The sequence below is a fragment of the Zootoca vivipara genome, chromosome 1, assembly GCF_963506605.1.
Source record: "Zootoca vivipara chromosome 1, rZooViv1.1, whole genome shotgun sequence".
NCBI classification, from domain to species: domain Eukaryota; kingdom Metazoa; phylum Chordata; class Lepidosauria; order Squamata; family Lacertidae; genus Zootoca; species Zootoca vivipara.
In genome coordinates, this window is record NC_083276.1 from 17,314,435 (window position 1) to 17,332,476 (window position 18,042).

Below are 18,042 nucleotides of genomic sequence, written 5' to 3' on the forward strand. Positions count from 1 at the left end.
GAATTGTGCTCCATCAACAGGCCAGAAAGGCGGCAGCCTCAGAGGATATAAAGCTATTGTGCATTTATCATCGCTTCTAGTGGTCCTTGCCCCAGGTCCCTTGAAGCATCCATGACTATCGATGGCTGCTAGCCACTGTAGCTTTGCCTACACACTTGGCAGCAGCGAAGCTTTGGAAGACCACCTGATGGAAGCCATAGGGTCTGACCCTCCATATTTTCCAGGGTCAGCCCTGGATTTACAGAAGCCATCCCAGTTTCTGATTTAATCCTGTAATGTCCTAATTTTCCTTTTGTTGTTTAGTCGTTTAGTCGTGTCCAACTCTTTGTGACCCCATGGACCAGAGCACGCCAGGCACTCCTGTCTTGCACTGCCTCCTGCAGTTTGGTCAAACTCATGTTCATAGCTTCGAGAACACTGTCCAACTATCTCGTCCTCTGTCATCCCCTTCTCCTTGTGCCCTCCATCTTTCCCAACATCAGAGTCTTTTCCAGGGAGTCTTCTCTTCTCATGAGGTGGCCAAAGTATTGGAGCCTCAGCTTCAGGATCTGTCCTTCCAGTGAGCACTCAGGGCTGATTTCCTTCAGAATGGATAGGTTTGATCTTCTTGCAGTCCATGGGACTCTCAAGAGTCTCCTCCAGCACCATAATTCAAAAGCACCAACCCTTCGGCAATCAGCCTTCTTTATGGTCCAGCTCTCACTTCCATACATCACTACTGGGAAAACCATAGCTTTAACTATACGGACCTTTGTCGGCAAGGCTAATCTTAGTAGGTATTAGCCATTCATCATGTCAAGGTGATGTCTCTGCTTTTTAAGATGCTGTCTGGGTTTGTCATTGCTTTTCTCCCAAGAAGCAAGCGTCTTTTAATTTCGTGACTGCTGTCACCATCTGCATTTTCCCTAGGACGCCCCAATTTTCATTGGAGAAATGTTGGAGGGCAGTGCTTGTTTTCTTGGGGGGGGCAGGAGTACGCATACCCCTAAACATTTTGTGACTCTAATGGGAGAAGAAACTAATTTTTAAAGATTTTTTACTTTCTTCTCTAGCACAGTTCTGTTGCACAGCTCATTCCCTGTCACGGTGTTTCCTGAGTCTCAAACGGAAGCAAGCGTTTAGTGTGTGAAGTGGGATGTGGAATCTAGCACAGTGATTGGTCAGTTGCGTTTTATTTACTGTTTTTATTTTTCCTGTTTTGAACTATAAAATGGTGATTTTCTTAAGTCGAAATGAGAGTACCCCTAAATATTTTTTTTAAAAAAAAAGCAAAAAAAGAAAGAAAGAAAAGCACTGTTTGAGGGTATGGAGTTATCTGACTCCTGAGCCAAGGAGATAAGTAACTATACAACCTTTAGAAGACCTCTGAAGGCAGCCCTGGGAAGGTTTTTTTTTAAAATGTTTGATATTTTATTGTGTTTTTAAATATGTTGGAAGTTGTCCAGAGTGGCTGGGGCAACCTAATCAGATGGGAGGGGTGTAACTAAAATAAAATATAATGATGATGATGATGATGGAATAGGACATCCCTGTTTTATTAGAGAAATGTTGGAGGTATGCAGTGCTCAGGTCCTGCTTGTGGGTTTCCTGCAGGCCTACTGGCCATTGTGAGGGCACTACACTGGGCAAAGTAGGCCAGCAGGCTCTTTTTTAAATAATTCTTAGCATCTATTTTTTTGTGCACGCTTGAGCCCATTCCTTACCCAATTACTTCTGAGCTCACACAGGAGCCGTTGCCACTGGCCAGCAGGCTTCATGGCAGAAGGTTGCCCTGGAAAGAAATGCGTCGGGAGGGAAAAAGCAAAGATGCCATATGGAGCCAGTTCAAGGAGGGCATGGCATCCCGAACAACCAGCATGGACGAGGTGGGTGGGTGGGTGGGTGGGGGGAAACAGAGAGACATTTGGAGGAAGAGCAAACAAGCAAGACAGTGAAGCTGGCAGTGCTTCCAGAGCAGAGGGTGAGGGGGTGAGATCCAAATGGATACGTGACAAACATGATCCAGTATGGGGGACAGAGCTAGGAAAAGGCCTTGAAGCTTGAGAGTAGAAACTGAAAACATGCTATGTCGCAAAGAGAACAGAGATGGAGAGAACTGCCTGGTGCTTAGTAGGCACTAGGCCTCGGAGTCACTTCTCAGTGCACGCCTTATTTACCCCATTGAAGCTTTCCACCCCTCATACTTTGGCAAATGTTTGGAAGGCAAGAGAAAAAATGATGAAATAGGCAAAAAAATGAATCGAGCGAAGTCAGAGATGGGTGGTCAATGAAAAAGGACTGTTGTGATTCTAAGTAATGCGGATTGTCAACAACAACAACCAAAAAGGCTCTCAATGGAAGCGAAGAGACATATGTTATTTAGGAACATGCTTTTCAAATGATACTGTAAATCTTTTAGAAAATCATTTCAAGCCTGTGTCAGGAGTGGGTCAGCAATGAATCACACAGCAATGAATCAAGTGAAGTTAACTCTTTATTAGCAGAAACAAGGCCTGTTCAGGAGTGCCAGCAACTCTCTCCGGTAGGTCTTGCCCCTGTGAAGCAGTTGTGGGGGCTGAAGGTCCCTGCCTTCCCACAGCTGCCTAAGCTTCTTCCTCTCCCGGGTCCTTCCTGAGACTCTGCTGGTGTGTCTGTCTTTACTCCTCACTCTTCATACCTCTTCTGGTTCTGGGAGGCCAGAAGAGAGGGGAACTAGCTGGAGCAAAAAGGGGAGACTCCCTTGCTTCTTCAAAGCCGGTCTCATCTCTGCCTCTTGGTCTCCCTCCTCTTTTGCTCCCGCTTCTACTTATGATTTTGGTCTTCTCCCTGCCACCCGAATTATTTCGGCAGAAAAATTATTGAGGCAGAAAATCCCATGAGTGCCTCTCCCTGCTCCATTGCATGGGAACCCCCCCCCCAACAATAACAATAAATTAATTAACAATCAACTTGCTACCTTTATGTTACACCCAAAATCTGCCTGCGGCAGCTGCCCCACTCTGTCTGATGGTAGGTCCTAACCTCAGTTAGGTCCTAACCTCAGTTTAGGACAAAGTAAGTGATCTGCAATCTGAGGCCTATCCAGGTGCGAGAACTCCAGCCCACCTGGCTCAGTCCCTTTTGCTAGAAGCCTCTGGAATATATCGGCCCTCCCTCTAAACCCCTCACCCATCATTATGGCAGGCATTTCCCGAGTTTTAAAATCAGAAATGTAGAGGTGGTGGCAACAGCCCTAATGGAAGCCTGAGCTGTGTGAACAGAATGAAACGTTTAGCATTTTGGAAATGCCATTCGAATGGGGCGGGGAGACACGACAAGGCTTTAAGGCAGTTAGCATGGGTTGAAGAGGGGGTGTAAATGGCTCCTTGTTGGAGCTATTCAGCGACGGAAAGAGGAAGGAGAGGTAGAAGTTGGCAAATCAGTAAGCAGCGGCGAATGACTTGAGTAGGAAATAGAGACAGCTATATTTCACTCAATTTAACTTGGCATTTAGTAGCAAAAATTATAATTGTGGCTAGTGGCAGGGAAGATGCTGCTGGCAAGCATGGAGTCCAGAGACTCAGATCTGTCACAGAATTGTCACGTGGGCTTTCCTATCTTTCAGTTGACTGAAAGTGGTTCTGCTGAGTTAAATGGAGATGTGTATCAGCTCCTGCCTGCACACATGGATTTAGGATCAGGGTGTATAAATGGTGCTGTCAAGTAAAATCAGAGCGGCTGATTTTGCATTGCAAAAAAGAGAGGATCTGCATCACCAAAAAAAAGAGGACCAAATTGGACATCAATTTGGGGGAAGGCTGTAGCTTTCATGGCTCCACCTCCCCTGAACCTTATGGTTCCTTATCTCTAAACCACACTTGTACAGGATAGGCTTGAAACAGAGAGCACCTTCAAACAGAGGACTGGAACACATGGTCACTCTAAGAGACATGCTCCTGCTCAACTGTACAAAAGTGACAAAGGTAGCAGAAAGCAGAAATGAGTTCATCCTGTGGTTAATAATGTTGTATAGCTACAGAAGTCACTCATAAGCGGTAATAATACCGAGTAAAAACAACAAATAATACCAATGGTCATGATTTAGATCATGTAGGATATCTATAGGTAAAGGGACCCCTGACCATACGGTCCAGTCGTGACTGACTCTGGGGTTGAGGCACTCATCTCGTGTTATTGGCCGAGGGAGCCGGCGTACAGCTTCCAGGTCATGTGGCGAGCATGACTAAGCCGCTTCTGGTGAACCAGAGCAGCACACGGAAACGCCGTTTACCTTGCCGTCGGAGCGGTCCCTATTTATCTACTTGCACTTGGAGGTGCTTTCGAACTGCTAGGTTGGCCGGAGCTGGGACAGAGCAACGGGAGCTCATCCCGTCATGGGGATTCGAACCCTAGGCTCTGTGGTTTAACCCACAGCACCACCCACGTCCCTTAGGATATCTATAGCACCCTTATTTATTTCTTATTTCTTCTCAGGACTCTACAGATCACTAGCTGGTTCTCATTCCTACAAGACTAATTTAGGGATTTGAATGCACAATCCGAAGCCTTGGTGAGTTCTGTCAAACTTGCTTCCTTGTAAACATGCTTAGAAAGTCCACCTTAGGCCTCCATTCAATGCCCATTTACCTGGGATAAGTGGGACTGAACTCAATAGGACTTTTTCCAAATCAGACGCATCCTGCCCTCCCTCCCTTTTGTGTGCCCTCTCCCCCACCAAAGTCCCCAGATCTGCTTTGCAGGGTTGGGGGGAGGGAATCTCAGAGCAGTGCTGGGCAGCGAAGTGTGAGGGAAAACTTAATTGCACTCCCAGAAGTCTTTGCATTTAGCTGGAGAGAGTCCATGCTTGTTTCACCCCCAGGCTGGGATATCTAGCCTTAAATAGGTCTCACTCCCAAAATTGTTTTCAAGGGTGTCTTAAGGTGCAGTTTCAGAGCTTGAGGAGTTCTTAGTGAAAGGGAATGTTTCAATGGGGGAGTGGATGGATTATGTGTGGAAATGATACACATATGGAGCTGATAACAAAGCTAATAAATATTGCCATTAATTGCCCTGATACGATTTCCACATTTCACTTACCCAGCTAAGCAGAAACTTCAGTACTGTCATAGCTATTATGTAGTCCATGGGGAATAGTGGTTAAAGCGTTGGATTTGGACTAAGGACAGCTTAGTTCAGACCCCCCTGCAGCCATAAAGCTCAACTTCCATCAGTTGTTATCTCAATCTAACTTATCTCACAAGGCTTTTATTGAGAATGACTTGGGCAGAATCCGTACCATATATTTAAAGCGCCATGACACCCTTTTAAACAGTCATGACTTCCCCCAAAGAATTCTGGGAGCTGTAGTTTGTTAAAGGTGCCTCTCACAGAGCTACATTGTTCTGTATTCAGTGGTCTGTGTTTGCCTGAGCTTGAGTCTGGACTAAGGATTTTGAGCTCCTATGTTCTGATTCGACACGTGATGTCCAATCACAGGACATTTCAGGATTTGGACCTCTGCCATTGGCCCTTGAACTCTGAGTCATGATTCGCAGCTTGGAAGTTTAGACAGCCAATCACATTGGGAGTGGGCCAGGCTTTCGGGAATGTATATAAGCAGTTGCTGTGCCCCTGTTTCCCAGTTATGTAGTTCAATAAAGGTTCTTGCTGTTATCACTGCGTCTTGCCTCGTGGGAACCCAACTACACTTCATACAGTTTCCTGAGTTCTCTATGAAGCGAGATAAACCCCTCTGAAAATTGTAGCTCTGTGAGGGGAACAGGGGTCTCCTATGATGCAGCTCAGTTGATTAGGCTGCCCCATGTATCTCTCTCCCTCGAAATCATCCTGTATCTGCAAAGCATCAGCTCTTCCTTGCATGGCTCTTTATGGTATATAACAGACGAAGTTAATTTTGTCATGCAAACAGTGCTGCGCTGACAACCCACAAATTATAGCGTAGAATTACTCCAGAGTAAATAAACTCTGGGTTGCCGCCTGAGAGGTGATGATTATTTCGAGACAAATGTCACTCCCCAAGCTATTCCACCCTGCCAACAATCACCTGACAAAGTGGAGCCACACATTAGAAATCAGCAGAAGCAAATATCGTAATAGTTCCATTAGAGATGAAATCCTCACACTGTCAAACCCAACACACTTACACTAAAACTGGAATAGGGCCACTGGTGCTTAGGTAAAATTTTTGCTAGCTGAAGTACTATGTTGCCTTAAAACAGGCATCCCCAAACTGCGGCCCTCCAGATGTTTTGGCCTACAACTACAAAGATCCCTAGCTAACAGGACCAGTGGTCAGGGAAGATGGGAATTGTAGTCCAAAACATCTGGAGGGCTGGAGTTTGGGGGTGCCTGCCTTAAAACAATGAGAGGTGATAAAACTGTTCCTAGAGCTCAGTTAGTAGAGCATGAAACTCTTAATCTTGGGGTTATGGGTTCGAGCCCTGTGTGGAGAAAAATATTCCAATGGATCCTAAGTATGGACACAATAGCGATCAAATAGCGCCTGTTGGTTGTAAATAAGTGCAGGCAATTCACATTTGGGTATATGCTTTAAGACAGCTGATGAAGGCAAGAAGGCTTATTGCTATCACATGCTTTGCAGCTTCAGGTTCCGCCTTCCCCTCCTGTGATTGATGCTGTGCTAGGGTTAGGTCATCTCTGCTCTCTGATACACAAGCTGTATCAAGTGTAATAGAGTTTAGAGATACTGTTCTAACACGACACTGCCTGCTCTAGGTAAAGCAGAAAAAGCTATAATCCTGACAAAAAGCTGGGCCTGGAGGTCTTTCCCCCCAGATGATGAGGGCGATCATCATCATGACCACGATCAGGGCTGCAGTCAGTAGCAGCTCAGCAGACAAAAAACTAATGATTTTTTATAAACGTTGCCATTAGTTTTCCAGAATGGCTTCAGGCCATAAGAGAACAGCTGATTGTGAACTCTACGGATAGCTTCTTGGCCTCTGTTTTGGAAGATCAGCAGCAGTTAGCCTTCTGTCAAAAGGCAAATTTAAGCCAACCTCTCTGACAGTATTTTTAATTGAGGCTTCTTTTATTATATATATATATATATATATATATATATATATATATATATATATGAGAGAGAGAGAGAGAGAGAGAAACATATATTATGCCAATCCCTGCATCACAAATTCATAAAGTATTCTTTGTCTTTACAAAGGTTTTCATCCTTCATCCTTGAAATAATACATTTCTGCTTATCTCATATAATCCCCCATTGGTGCTACATTTTGTCATACATTTTGCAACCAATTTGTTTTTGTTTTTTTCTTTTAAAAAAAGGAGTATTTTACAGATTTGGGGTGAGCCATGTGATGAGAGGATAGTGTGAATCCATAGCTTAGTCACTAACTGGCACTGGACTTAGTGGTATCTTGGTGGAGTCTGGCGTTCCTGCTTCCTTATTGTTTAAGGCAGAACATAAAGTTCTTGTCTACCTCCTGACTGTTGGGTCCTCTAAGCCTTCCATGACACGTGGATCCTGGAACTACGTAGTAATGGCTTTTTCTCCTGTAAGCTATGAGCAAGGGACCCAGGTGGCACTGTGGTTAAACCACTGAGCCTAGGGCTTGCTGATCAGAAGGTCGGCGGTTCAAATCCCTGTGATGGGGTGAGCTCCCGTTGCTCGGTCCCAGCTCCTGCCAACCTAGCAGTTCGAAAGCACGTCAAAATGCAAGTAGATAAATAAGAACTGCTACAGCAGGAAGGTAAACGGCGTTTCCATGTGCTGCTCTGGTTTGCCAGAAGCGGCTTTGTCATGCTGGCCACATGACCTGGAAGCTATACGCCGGCTCCCTCGGCCAATAATGCGAGATGAGCGCGCAACCCCAGAGTCGGTCACGACTGGACTGTATGGTCAGGGGTCCCTTTACCTTTACCTTTTAAGCTATGAGCAGAACTGCAGTTTACTTTAACACATTATTGCAGCGTGTGTTTTTCATTTGTCAATTTCAATATGTTTTATCCACACCAGTGGGAGTGACATAGTTGCTGTTGGTAAGGCACGTGAATGCCATTTTAGTAACCTTCCCCCACCCCCACCCCTCTCTATATGCACTTATTCATTTCAGAATGACTGCCCAGTTACCTTCCATAAAAAGTAAATCATTTGCTTTGGATTGGAAGTGTTTAGTTATGGCAGTGGGGCAGGAACTCTTACATCTCTTAAACGTTGGTGATTAGAAAGAGGGTGAGATTAAAGAAACAACCGTTATTTAGTTAGCACCATAACACTTCTTCATTCTAAATGCTTTAATGCGAATAGGTTAACATTCAATATGTGGGCAGAAAAGCATTTACTGCTCATTTAAAGTGATTACAAATTAGAATGTTTGACCTTGGGAAGCTTGGCTGGGGAGGAGCATCGTTTCATGGCAGAACCTTCTTCTGGACCGTGTAGTCAGCACCAGTTTAGGTGTCCCAATGCTCAGTTAACAGGCAGCTTCATATGCCCACATGCTCTTCTCTAATCTGAAATATGGCAATAAGTAAGACTTTAAAAGGAAAACTGAGTCCCACCTATTCCATCATGTTAAAAAGTTCATGAAATAATAATAATAATAATAATAATAATAATAATAATAATAATAATACCCTGGCCATCTGGCTGGGTTTCCCCAGCCACTTTTGGTTGCTTCCAACAGGAGATTAAGAATACATTAAAGCATCAAACATTAGAACTTCCCTAAACAGGGCTGCCTTCAGATGTCTTCTAAACGTCAGATAGTTGTTTTATTTCTTTGACATCTGATGGGAGGGCGTTCCACAGGGCTGGAGCCACTACCGAGAAGGCCCTCTGCCTGGTTCCCTGTAACCTCGTTTAATAATAATAATAATTTATTACATCTCAACTACACCATCATCCTGTTTCTACCGCTTCAGAGAAGTGGAGCAACTCTCATTATGTTATAGCTTGCAGTCTAGTTCATGCTATTTATTACTGCAATTTAAGTAGTGCTGTTTATTCATATCTACTATGGCCTGGATTCGAAGTTCCCTTCCATGACAGGAATGGTTCTTTTCCAAGAAGGCCTTGCGATCCTGCTGGAGGAAGGGGGCAACTCCAGGGCAGCTAGGTAGAGCTGGTGCAAATTAATTAAAACAAAGCATGTTTTCTATCTTACTCGTAATCCTGTACTCAAAACAAACACGGAAAGTCAGTTGATCATTATGGTGTCGGAAGCCTGCAGCCAACAGAAGAAATGATGCACTCGCCACAATATATTGAGGTTCTACGAAAGAGAGTTATTCCTGAGCTGGTAAAGAGGTATCCTGACGGTACTGGGATATTGCAGCAAGACCTAGCCCCCTGTCACACATCGAAATTGGTGAAGAAATTCATGACAGAGCAGCAAACACAGGTACTTGATTGGCCAGGGAATTCCCCAGACGTAAATCCCATTGAGTATTTGTGGGCTATATGCAAAACTCACCTCCGTGCTGTAGACTGTAGGACTATGGAGAAGCTCATTCAGGCGCTGATTCAAGTGTGGTACAGGGATCCGAAAATCAAGAGTGACTGTTCGAAACTAGTAGACTCCATGCCAAACTGTGTTCAAATGCTGCTTAAAAATACCAGAGGGCATATCCATTACTAATGTACGTATATGTGAGTTATGTACATGTATATGTGAGTTTTGTACTACTAAATTCATTGTTTGTTTCAAATTAATTTGCACATGGGTGTAGGTGGACAAGGGGCTACAGATGGAAGAGGGAATCAGGGAAAGGTTCCTCTTGCCTTCTGACAGCGAGAACATCTGGTGAGTGAACTCAGGATCGAAGCAGATGCTATAACTACAAGCCGGACTGTGGACAGGATTGTGGCTAGCTTACACTTCCTCTCTTTTCCCGATCCCCTTCATTTTGTGTAACAGGGCATCTCAAAACATGATACAGTTTGAAATTCTCACAAGTCGTTTGATGAACATGGCTTCCCATGTCAAATCAACTCTTTTTACAAAGATGAAACACATAGCTCATGGTTTTGCTGCACAAGTTGAGTCTTGTTACTTGGACCTGAATCCATGACAAAATTCAAAAGTTTCATTTCCGATTTTCCCCTTTCTGATTTTCACCCCCCCCCTCCGCGTCCCCATTAGCTTAACAGCATTCATATGTGATGATTCCTCACTGAAACTGATTTCTCACTTTTGTTTCAGCTTGTGTACTATATTGTTAACGGTCTAGCCATTTGTGAGGGTGCCCTTCAGGGACTGAAAAAACACACCATGTAGTTTTTTTTTTTAAAGACAGTCCTTGTCTCCAAAAGTGAACAGATGGAAGGTGAATTTTGAAAGGACTGTACCTTTCTTTAAATGTCAGTTATTGTGTTGGATTTCATTATGTCTATTTGGGACAGATGGCAATGTTTAGGATCTGGACTTGGTTTATACCTATTACTGACACTCTAATGCTTGGAGAAATTGTCTATCAGCTAAGATGCTTATTTTGGCGATTTGTCATGGGGAGAGCAAATTGCTCCATAGCAATATATGCAAATCGTAGATGATATAACAGTAATGTTGGCAAATTATCCCTTGCCCATGAAGAAAGGATGTACCTGAAAACAGACACAGGAACTAGTTCAAATGGTTGTCTTATTTGGACATTAAAAACATATGATAATCACATGAGACTGGCAAGTGGGGAGATGCATGTATCTCTCCCACCTGCCACCGCAGTAGCCTCTCCACAATGCTATCCACATATCTAAGAACATGTCAGAACATTGGGATGGAAAAGAAACTTGGTTTGGTTGGCATTTTAATACGCACCCTAGTTAATTCATATTTCCCCAAACAATAACACAACCTGAAACACAGGTCCCCTTTGAATTTGTGATGCAGTTCTCCAATAAAAATGTGCGCACAACAACAACAACAACAACAACAACCACAGCCCCGCACAAAAATTGCATTATATTAGGGGAAATTGCTTGCAAAAAATTGTATATGCTGGGCAAAATTGCATGCAGAAATGTGTATAATAGGACAAATGCATATTTATGCTCATTTCTAATGATTTTTTTAAAAATGATTTTTTAAACTGATGCAGAAATGTGGCAAACTGATTTTAAGATTGGAAACTGGGGGGGGGAGACGGACTCAAAATGGTAGGCTAGCTTAAGGGGCACATGACAGGCCTGCAGCACAAAGCCAGTCCTACCATTAGGCAGCTTGAGGCAATCACCACATGGCAGGTGCTGGCAGGGGGGGGGCAGCACTGGCAGCTCACCTGCTGCCCTTCCTGCTGCCCCCTCAAGCCATTCTCCTTTGTTGGAGATCAGAACTCTGTGCCACATGTGTGTCGTGCACCCTCTATACTGGGCTGCTGCCCTCTGCCCCATTGCCAGAATTGAACTAAGAACTAAGAATCAACTACTCGTCCAACTGGCTTCTGTATATGAGATTTTGGGGGCAGGAGGAAGCACCATTTTGTTCTTTGCCTCAGGCAGCAAAATGTGTTGGGCAGGCCTTGGTGGCACATATAGCTCTGACCACCAACATAGGGGAATGGGTGGGGGACTCAGGATCATACCGGCCAAGTTGCTGTCAGAGAAATAAGGGACAGGGCCGGAAATAGCAGACTGGAAGTTGCGCTGCCGCCATTTTGGAACCAGGCGGAGCATGCTCAGAAGTGACTTTTGATGCTGCTTTGCCCAGTTCCAAAATGGCTGCCGCGCCAGAAGTCACACTGTAGCCATTTTGGAACTGAGCAGAGCAGCATCAAAAGTCACTTCTGAGCATGTTCCGCCCAGTTCCAAAATGGCCGCCGCGCCAGAATAAACCGGGGGGGGGGGAATCCGTTTTTTTCAGCTAGGAACAGCTGGAAAAACGGGGATTTCCTGGGGAAAACGGGAGACTTGGCAGCTATGCTCAAGATGAATGGCCGTGTGTGTGTGTGTGTGTGTGTGTGTGTGTGTGTTACTGTAGCCCCCCCCCCAACTACTTCCTCAGACTAGTAAAGGTTAAGGGACCCCTGACCATTAGGTCCAGTCATGACTGACTCTGGGGTTGCGGCGCTCATCTTGTGTTATTGCCCAAGGGAGCCAGCGTACAGCTTACAGTTGATGTGGCCAGCATGACAAAGCCGCTTCTGGCGAACCAGAGCAGCACACGGAAACGCCGTTTACCTTCCCGTTGTACCTATTTATCTACTTGCACTTTCTCATGCTTTCAAACTTCTGGGTTGACAAGAGCTGGGACCGAGCAACAGGAGCTCACCCCATCGCGGGGATTCGAACCGCCGACCTGATCGGCAAGCCCTAGGCTCAGTGGTTTAACCCACAGCGCCACCCATGTCCCTCCTTCCTCAGACTACTGCCTGTCTATTTGCCTTCAACAGCCCTGGAGTGTTGCTGCACCTTAAACATGCACCTCAGCAATGCAAGGCCCAGGAGAAAGTAGTTATATTTAATAGATGGCATCCACGTTTGAAACGCCACCCCCAATGTAAAGCTGCAGAGGGTTATAATTACATATAATAGCAGCCTCAGCTTCTAAACGAGGATATGCAGGCTACTCAATAGGTAGTTCTTCGGAAAGTGTGTATCCGCCAGTAGCAGCTCCGCCACCTGAAATATTCATGCTTTTGTAATTGTTCAAATCAAATCTCCATCTACAAAGGAACGTCCTCGGTTTCAGAAATGATGGAATGTGGAGGAGTCTAAGCATGTTTCTTGAATTTTTTTTGGGGGGGGGGAGAAAGAAAGAGAGAGAGAGAGAGAGAGAGAGAGAGACCGAACAAAATAAGATTATAAAAGAAGCCCCCAAAAGTCACACTTTAATATTCCACTCTCATTTTCATCAATCACTGAAGCAATACCCCCTAGATCAGTGCATTAACTTGTTTATCTTTTACAACGAGGGGAGAGGGGAAAAAAAACTTCATAGCTTCATCATTCATTCCAGAGTGAGGGGGGAAAAAACAAAAGCCAGCCACCGAAATTTGCATGGTGCTCAATTATACATTAGTGAACATCACTTGGCAATCTGTTCATATCAATTTAATTGGATTTTAATACTGCCTCTGATCTTGTTTTCTAATTAACAGCAGTGCCTGGCAATAAAGCAGAACCATGCACCCAGCAACACCTTTGATCTCAACCATATGGAGCTGTTCCATGCTCTTGGAAAAAAAAGTCTCCCTTTCCTCCGATGCCGGCCGAGAAATACCAGGGGCCCCCAGATGGCTGTATACCACTCATGACTGCGACTTCATTGATTATTTTCTCTTCTGATTGGTCCTGATTGAAAATAAATAAAACATGCACTTGGAACTGGATGCAAATTGGTGTCACAATCTTTTGGTTATGTTGATCCTTTTTCTCGGCTCCTTCTTTGGATGACAAGCATTTTAAGTAAACATTAATTGACTCAATGGTCTGTATTAGGAGCACAACTTCTATCACCAAGACCTTGCGCTTTATGCCTAGCTACTGTCCTCCAAGCACAACATTTTAATTAGGACTGAAAGAACCTAACTGTGCATTCCTTATCTTTCCGATGCTATCATCATAGGCAAACTATTTAAGCCTGATTTGAGCACAGCGGAGTGCGATTTATATCGGCTTTTTGATGGCTCGCTGTCGTCAGTGCCTTTATTTTTCTTATATAATTCCCTCCGCCCCTTCCCAGGTCAAACTTGAAGTGCAGCGTGCACAAGGAGACCAGATGCTGGCATGTCACATTTCATGTGTTCCCTTTAGTAGCTCGCATTCTCGTCAGGTTTCTATGATGGAAGGAATTGATTAGCAGTTTTTTAAAAAAATTCTTTTTGTGTTTGTGCATAAGAGAGAAAGGAAGGGGGTGTGTGAGAAGGAAGGGGAGTGGGGAGGGATTTGATTGATCCTGGGAATTCTTACCAGCCCAGCCTGTTCCAGACCCTCCAAATGTCCCTATTTTCCAGGGGCAGTCTCAGATTTACAGAAGGCATCTTAGTTTCTGATTTCAACCAGGAATGTCCTGCTTTTCATTAGGACATTCCAATTTTCATTGGAGAAATGTTGGAGGGTATGGAGTTATGTGACCTCCGAGCCAATGAGAGAAGTAACTATAGAAGCTTTAGAAGACCTTTAGGAGACTGTATGCTGCTGGAAAGACTGTATATAACAATAACAATAACAATTTATTATTTATACCCCGTCCATCTGGCTGAGTTTCCCCAGCCACTCTGGATGGCTCCCAATCGAGTGTTAAAAACAATACAGCATTAAATATTAAAAACTTCCCTAAACAGGGCTGCCTTCAGATATCTTCTAAAAATCAAATAGTTGTTAATTTCCTTGACATCTGGTGGGAGGGCGTTCCACAGGGTGGGCACCACTACCAAGAAGGCCCTCTGCCTGGTTCCCTGTAACCTCACTTCTCGCAATGAAGGAACCGCCAGAAGGCCCTCGGCGCTGGATCTCAGTGTCCAGGTAGAACGATGGGGGTGGAGACGCTCCTTCAGGTATACAGGACCAAGGCCGTTTAGGGCTTTAAAGGTCAACACCAACACTTTGAATTGTGCTCGGAAATGTCCTGGGAGCCAATGTAGGTCTTTCAGGACTGGTGTTATGTGGTTCCGGCGGCCACTCCTAGTCACCAGTCTAGCTGCCACATTCTGGATTAATTGCAGTTTCCAGGTCACCTTCAAAGGTAGCCCCACGTAGAGTCATAGCTGCCAAGTTTTCTCTTTTCTCGCGAGGAAGCCTATTCAGCATAAGGGAAAATCCCTTAAAAAAAGGGATAACTTGGCAGCTATGCATAGAGTACATTGCAGTAGTCCAAGTGGAAGATAACTAGAGCATGCACCACTCTGGCGAGACAGTCCGCTGGCAGGTAGGGTCTCAGCCTGCGTATCAGATGGAGCTGGTAGAAAGCTGCCCTGGACAATGTGTATCCATAACATAATATCCATACAATAAAAAAAAATTGAGACAGTCAGATAAATGCAAGTCATAATAATAATATGCACTACATAATACATAATGCTAGGTGATGCATAATCACACGTGGTACATAATGAGCAACATATAACGAGCAGCAGCCTCAGATTATTCACATTGTCAACCCAGCAATAAACACCACTCAACCTCTACAAACTGCAAGATCTAATTGTCGACTCATCCCATGTGCCAGCAAGGCTTCTGCAGGGCAAGTCCTGTCTCACGAACCTATTAGAGTTCTTTGAGTCTGTTTGCAGGCACAATTCAAAGTGCTGGCTACCACCTATAAAGGCCTACATGGCTTAGGATGGTCCAAGCTGCCTGAAAGACCATATTCCTTCATTGTGTCCCGTTCTGGGCGCCACAATTTAAGAAGGATATCGGCAAGCTGGAACGCGTGCAGAGGTGGGCAACCATAGAAAAGCAGCACTTGATATGACTCTTCCAAAATCTATCCCTATTCCTTTCAATTCCAAGCATGAGCACAAAGATGGATTCCCCACCTCCCTCTTCCAGTTAAGACTGCAGCATCTCATTCCCATCATCACTTAGATGCCCAAGAATGACCTTTGCATTCTTTGCAATGGGTCTCTCTCCCCCCCCGCCCCAATTGTCTTGCTTTTCATGGAAGAAATGTGGAAGGAATGCATCACTTGAGAGAGGATTTTTTTAAAAAAAGAGAAAAAGAGGTGGCTTAAAAAAAAAAAACACCCCCCCCCCCAGCTTCAATATGCTGATAAATTAACAATACAGTATGTTTGCTTCTACGGAGTGCGGTGACATTTTACTGATGAGGGAGCAGAGCTGATAAACAACAAGGGTTTCCTGTGAAACGCGGACAGGAAGCCTTTGCTGATTGGCTACATTGTGCCTCGATTCCTCTTGTGGTTTCTGGGTGCCCTGGGACCTTGCCGCCCTTGTCATCATTAGTATGCTGAGATGCCATTTTGATCTTTACTGCAAATTTCCTTCCTCTGATAGTGCATTAGAGATGGGGGTATGATGCTCCCTGATTTGCTTACGAAGTAGTTGCTGCTGGTGTTTCTGGTTAGGAACCTGTTCTCTCTCCCTGTTCTTACCCCCACCCCTCCACTAACTCTTGGAAGAGTCCCTTTTCCTGTGCCTATAATTTTCTCTCTTTCTCATTTTAAAAACTTTTGGAACCCCATCCCCCAGCAAACAGCACCTCCAGGGACAAATAGAAGCACAAGAGGAGGGGGGGGTGATTTTTAGCAGGAAGCTGGTGGAGGTTCCCTGCTTCCAGATCAGGGTGTATCAGTTTCCTTTTCTCCAAAAATAAAAAGAGGCTAGTTAAAACATACTTTTTTTTTGAAAAAGTGTGAATACTTATTCACATGTAGTTTGCCTTACTGAGAGACCACACCCAGCATTGTAGCTAGCTGCCTGGCTGCCTGGGGTGGCAAACCCGAAGGCATCCCGCACGGGGGACGGGGTGTCCATCGTGCGCATGTGTTGCACATCACGACACATGTGTCATGGCGCACGATGCATGATGCACGCATCATGATGCACAATGCACGTGGCGCATGCGTGCACAGGAGACATGCAACGCGGCAACGGGGCAAACCCTGCGAGCAAGCCGCGGGATGAGACAGTCTCGTTGCATTGGGGCTTTTCCTCTGTGGCGGCGGCGGCGCGCAGCGGTGGTGGTGGTGGCGGCCATCGGAGGTGGTCAGCCCCGTCCAGCCTGCTGCCCCCTGCCCAGCCTGCTGCCCGGGGCGGCGCCCCCTATTACTACGCCACTGACCACACCCAGGAGATCTTCTGATTTTGTGTTAATACAAGTTGACTCTTTCTCAAAACTGGGGGATATAAAACATAAAAGATTGTCATTGATACATATGCCAGTTTAAGGCCGGAGTTTAAGGCTCCAGCTCCATAGAGCCAGGAAATTGGAAGTTAAGGCTCATGCCTTAACAGATGTGCCCTTTGATTGGTAATGATGACATCTTGCGATTTATTCTCAGTGTGTTTGCACACACATTTCCATAGTATTTCAAGTGGGATGCCTGGGCCTGGCAAATATGCCTTACACTGTCTTGGTCCTGTATTGACTTATGAAGCACGCAAGCCTTATTGTATTGCTAGATGAATTGTCCTGCGATTTGGCCCATGTCTGTTGTCTACATCAGTACCTGGGGGTGGGGGGTGGGGGTGGAAGGGTTCAACACCATGTGGAGAACTTACATAAACAGAACAGGTTTCCTGGTGTAGACAGCAGAGGTGGGGCTGCTGGGGGTGTGGGGCAGAGCTAACTTGCGTATCCTCACTTTCACCCCTTGCACGTGGGTTTAGCCCAGAAGATAAACAATTGAAAAGGCTGGTAGATCGATAGGTATATGGATGGATAGGTAGGTAGGTAGGTAGGTAGATACAGTGAAGCACACAATCTAGTTTTGTAAGCATGTCAAGCTATAAATCTCGTGATGATTCATTCGTTTTGTCTTAATATTTCTACTGTGCTGACTCTGCTAAAAAGGGGAGCTGGCTGAGACTGGCAGAGATGGGTGTCTCTTCAGCTTCTATCAGTCTCCGGTAGCTCTGATAGAAAGGAAAAGATTGTAAATGTGTTTAAACAAGCTGTCAGAACATTAACCTGTTTGTTATGATGTAGTAAAACTCTCCGTGTCTCCAAGTGTTGGAGGCGAATGAAGAGATCTATGAAAGATGGAGGTGTTTTCGGATACCTAGCAACAGGAGTCCTGCGATATGCACTCGGTGCTTGTTTAACACAAAATAAAAAATATATATAAAAAATAAGCTTTCTTGCCTTTGCAGTTATGCACCAATTGGTCACAACTTCCACATGCCAAGCAGAATTGCTCTTTAGAATTGGCAAGCAAGTGGGCTTTCCTTCTGGACAGCTACGCCTATGCAGACTGCTCACATCTGCATCTCCATGATCTAGGCCAGGCATGGCCAAACTTGGCCCTTCAGCTGTTTTGGGACTACAATTCCCATCATCCCTGACCACTGGTCCTGATAGCTAGGGATGATGGGAGTTGTAGTCCCAAAACAGCTGGATGTCCAAGTTTGGCCATGCCTGAGCTAGGCAATTGAGTTGGAGAAAGGTCTGCCTGGGAAGGTGG